The following is a 5274-nucleotide window of genomic DNA, read 5'->3' on the forward strand; positions in this document are numbered from 1 at the left end:
AGGGTTCTCTGACCTTCAAGAGCAGCTTTTCATAGGACACAGGGAACTGCAAAGGTGGAGAGGAGGAACACCTGCCATTATGCTTGCACTTTTCTGAATCCAAGTTATGGAATCTTTACAATTGTCAAACTCATGTTTTCATGAAGAGAAAGAGGGGGACAATCTGAAGATTTCCCCCTAAGGATTATACAGTGGTACCTCGGGTTACATACGCTTCAGGTTAAATATGCTTCAGGTTACAGACTCTGCTAACCCAGAAGTAATACCTCGGGTTAAGAACTTTGCTTCAGGATGAGAACAGAAATCGTGCTCCAGCAGCGTGGCAGCAGCAGGAGGTCCCATTAGCTAAAGTGGTGCTTCAGGTTAAGAACATTTTCAGGTTAAGAACGGACCTCCGGAACGAATTAAGTACTTAACCCGAGGTACCACTGTATAGGAGAACTTGAATCTGATAAAAAAATCTCCTCCTCTGCACATATATATAACATAAGAGTCCTGCTAGATCTAGTCCATCATTCTCTTCTTATAGTGGCCAACCAGATGCTTATGGGAAACCCACAAGCAGGACCTGAGTGTGACTGTACGCTCCCCCACCTGCAGTGGAAGTTCAAAAGGAATAAGCGCAATATCCTAAGAGCTCCTGGAATAGAGTGACAGCCTTCACATAGGCACCCAGAGGTTCCTTGGATTGGCCAAGGACAAATAAGCTGTGCTTGCTACCTCTCAGCCAAGACATCTCCCTCTGCAGCAGGCCCTGTGTGACTGCTTGTGCAGTGCCCTCTGCTGGTGAGAACATTCCAATGACATGTGACAAAAATACACGTGCAAAGCTCAAGCAGGGTAGTTTTTAAAGGGTGTGATAAGTAGTTTCATCGTATCAGAACTTTGGGGACAAAAGTCAAGAGGCCTCTATTATTGATAGAACCCCAGTGCCAGCCATCCACATGTTTCCTTTCAATGTTACAAATCAGAGGAATGCACGCCTATACTAGCAAACAGACTGAATACTTGTCTATACAGGTATGGCATTTTAGCAAAGTTATAACAGCTACTAAATATGCCACTAAAAGAACCATGAGGCATCATAGAAATCCACTACATGACCAGACCTTGCCCTATATACAACTCTGGTATATTCTTTAAGAAAAAGATAGTGGAAGTGAAAAGGGAGAAGGAAGGAGTAGATGATAATGGAAGTGGAAAACCTTTTATAGAGTTTTTTCCTTTTAATACTAAAAATTCAACTTCAAAAGGAAACCAAGGGTAATGGAATGGGGAAAATACATCATGAGTGGAATAAACTTGTATTTATCTTCCATATTTCTGCACTGGTCAAATGCTTGATTAATGTGCTAAAACTCTTTAAGAAATCGTTTAGCAGACCTCTTCAGAACTTTCCCATGCTTGCAAATTACTCTATTTTAAAAAAACAAGTGTGACCAGCAGTATGAAATATGATACTGCTGGAGAGCACAGTTTCACAGACATTTTGTGTCTCCTCACAAACATCTTAGCTACATTTTGCCTTTGGGAGATGAGCTAGCAAGGATCTAGTGAACCAAAATGAGATGCATTTGGAAAGTTTCCAGCTGAAACAATGTACTGAAGGGATGAATGCTGCCCCAGAGGCCTCTTTGTGTAGCCCTCGGGGACTCTCTAGAACAGCCTCTCTCAACCTGTGGGTCCCCAGATGCTGTTGAACCACAACTCCCATCACCCCTAGCTAGCAAGGCCAGAGCTCAGGGATGATGGGAGTTGTAGTCCAACAACATCTGGGGACCCACAGGTTGAGAACCGCTGCTCTAGAACTACACTATTCACTGGCCCTGCTCCATTACTTTCTTGGGTGCTTTTGTCTGCTGGCTTCAATCTGTCTTTGAAAACTTAGAATGCCTATTGTTTGTCTGGATTCTGTGTGTGTGTGTGTGTGTGTGTGTGTGTGTGCGCGCGCGTGCGTGTGTGCGTGTGAGAGAGAGAGAGAGAGAGAGAGAGAGAAAGAGAAAGAGAAAGAGAGAGAGAACCTGTGACTTTTGTATGGCTGGAATTTAGCCTCTCGGACAAAAACAATAGTCCCACACACTACTGGCATGAGGCCCCCCAGAAGGTTGCCCCTGAGAGTGAAGACTTGGACTGACATGGACAAGAGGGTGCCCACACTCCCTGCACCTGGGGTGGCTAACCAATGACCAATCAAATGTTGTTGGGACTCCCAACTCTCATCAGCCCCAGCCAACAGAGCTAATATTCACAGGTGGTGGGAGTTGTACTCCAGCAACATCTGGAGGGCCACAGGTTAGCCACCCTTACTCTACACCCTAGCCTGGAAACTCCACCTGACATTGTTATCACTGAATCTTCTGCCAGTTCCTAACCTAATCGAAAGAACACCATATCACCTATTGCTTGGCCTTTGAGAGCCCCGAGATCCTGAGTGTCCTTTAGAAGTAGCACCTTAAACTTTACTTAAAACCTTGACTCTCTTAGTTAAGCAGGAACCAAATAACAGTCATTCTCTTGGTGTACCTACTCTTTTGCAACCTTTGTTTTTAAATCTTCAGTCAAGTCTTTGATTAACAGTTCAGTGAGATTCATGGGGCCACCCACCTATCAATCATCTGCCAGGACCTTATGGTGCAGGGCAAATAAGCAATCCAAAAAAATTACTACTACTAATAATAATACTAATAAGCAGCAAGAAGACTGTGGGCAGGGTGGGGATTGGGTGGCAACAGTTTTGCAATAAATTTAAGTCTGTGCTACTGAGACTCAAAAAACCAAACCCTTTTCTGTTGCATGAGTTAGCAGTAAAAAAAAAGGAAATAGCAAGGTGGGGGAGAAAAACAATTAATGGCTGACAGTGCTTATTTAGTTACTACTGAGAAAGGGGGTAGAAGGACAGAAAGCAACATCAGGATATGAATAATGAACACAACCATGAGGAGTGGGAGGAAAAGGAGGGATAAATACTTCTCACACGATAAGTCATGCCCACTATTTAAACATAATAGAAAGCACAACTGAAAGAGTGCTATAACTCTCATGTGTCAATGCTTGCTTGCAATTCTGGATGCAGCAGAAAGCAGAACTGAAAGCACTAAGAGCCCTTTGTCTGAAAGCACTCTAGGTTCTTTCAGCTCCATTCAGGCAAAGAGGCCATGGATACATATGACTAATATAGGTGTGAATAGCAAGTTAACCTACTACGGGTCTGAAGGCTAGTAACTGCTGTGGCTATTTGGCAGGAGAGGTTGGTCAGATGTATAGTTTATCTGGAATATATCTGACAAATTATACACACCAGCAGAAACAGAGTTTTAAAAGCACAAGCATTCTCTTTCAGACAAACTTTGCAAATACTGTAAGTGGTGTTACTTCACCCCCTTGTGGCTGATCCAAGCATTATTTTCAGGATTTGGAAATGAAATTAAGTGACTACTAACAAGAATAAAGGATAGCATTCATATGGTACGTTTCAAGTGCTCCAAATGCATTGCATTAGTCAAGATGTAAAGAACCATGAAACTAGTTCTGTAAGCTCACAGGAATTTTAAAGCAATTCTCAAAACAGTAAGCCTCCAATCTATATGGCAAACTGTTTAAAAAGGTATATGATAATATGGGGGTCAAAGCAAAAAACAAAACCCACTGAGCTAGTGCAAACCTATTTTCATTGCCCTAACTGGTTCTCTGAATCCCAACCATTATATTGGTAATCTTCATTACATCCATTTAAGAACAGAAACAGCACCATATACAAAGGCTAGTGAATTTGGGTGGGATTAGATATGAACTGAGGATTGGTTGGTTAACACCCTTATGCACTATACTCAAGAATACTACCCTAGCTCATATACCTATTTCCATGTCTTTCTGCAGTCTTGAAGTTGCCTAAAGCTTGGACTCACATTGGAATCATTTGAAATGTAACATTTTAAAAGTAAAACAGCACAGAATATATATTTGAAAATACAAGTTTGCATTTCTTAAGTGTATGTAAGAAGATGCCAAGTATGTAAGCAGCTATGGCAACTATTAAGGTTATTTAAAAGGACTATAAATTTAGATCTTACAAAACCACATCTTAGTCCTAGAAGAAAAATACAGCAGTTTTATAGATAAACAAATTATCAGTTAGTAAGCTTTTTGTTATTGTTGTTAGAGCAAGAGCCTGAACATTAAAAAATAAATAAAATTTGCTTTTAGTTCTTCATTCTTTGGAGCACCATGTAACAAAAACCAATGAATTACATTCTGTATGATTTTCCCCTCATCCATCTCAGGCAAAGGTATAGCTTTAGCTGATGGAAGGGACTAAGTAGGGAAGAGAGATAAAGCCAAACATTATGCTTGTTCCTGCCAAACATCTGACTGTAGGCAGAGATGCTAGAGTTACACTTTGCATATGATGGTATATGGAAACAGGAAGCAGGAAGGGGCACTTATGTTTCCTATTCTTCTCCTCCCGCAATATTTATACAGCAGCATGGCATTTAAAAATAGCAACATGTCATTTCGAAGGCCAGCCATGGTTACAACCTTTCATTCCTAACGATGTGAGGGTCAATTTGGGCCTTTCAAATGTAGGTTGATACATTGCAATTCACCTGCCTGGCTCTTTGAACTACCTGGAAATATCAAAATTTAAGTCACATGTGGGAGATGGCGATAAAGCTCTCTATATGGACCAATGAATCAAAGATAACAACTGGAGACAATAATTTCCTCAAAGAGTGATGTGGGAATTGGCACTAAAAATGTAGAGGATCAATTTTAGAAATAAAATAACCAAGCAAGTGCTTCTATGCCAACCAACAGATATCAAAAGGGGGTATCTGCATAGATAAGTAGGCAGAAAAATACTCCCCCCCCCCAAAAAAAGGAATCCCTCAAAAATAGGTAGACCAAGAACTGTCATGATACCCTTGGCATCCTAGACCAGATCAGTGGTTCTAGTCCAATACACTTGTTCCTGCTTGGAGCTTTCTGCTACCAATAGTTTAATTGCATCACAGCACAGCAGCAAACTGGTCCAAGTAGCCCTCAAATGGAGTGTGCTACGGGGCTCAGGCCAAGGGTACATCACATTTTGTTCCAGATTTCCTCATTAACATCCCCAAAGGCCTACAGTAGTGGTTTTGTACAATTATGTTTAGCCTTTGTAAAAGTAAGGGCTCAGAGCTATCCGATATAATTGCTGGCAAAATTCAGTAATCCTTGGGCCAGTACAACTCAGGACAAAAACTAAACACATGTCTGCACAGGATCAGGTCCTAC

General features: G+C 41.4%; 1 protein-coding gene across 1 annotated transcript in view; it reads left to right on the forward strand.

Moving 5' to 3' along the window:
* CLIC6 (chloride intracellular channel 6) overlaps positions 1-5274 on the forward strand; it is a 133424-nt gene that overhangs the window by 91606 nt on the left and 36544 nt on the right. The gene's annotated exons all lie outside the window — the stretch shown is intronic.

The sequence above is a fragment of the Podarcis erhardii genome, assembly GCF_964252035.2.
Source record: "Podarcis erhardii genome assembly, chromosome: 4".
Taxonomy (NCBI): domain Eukaryota; kingdom Metazoa; phylum Chordata; class Lepidosauria; order Squamata; family Lacertidae; genus Podarcis; species Podarcis erhardii.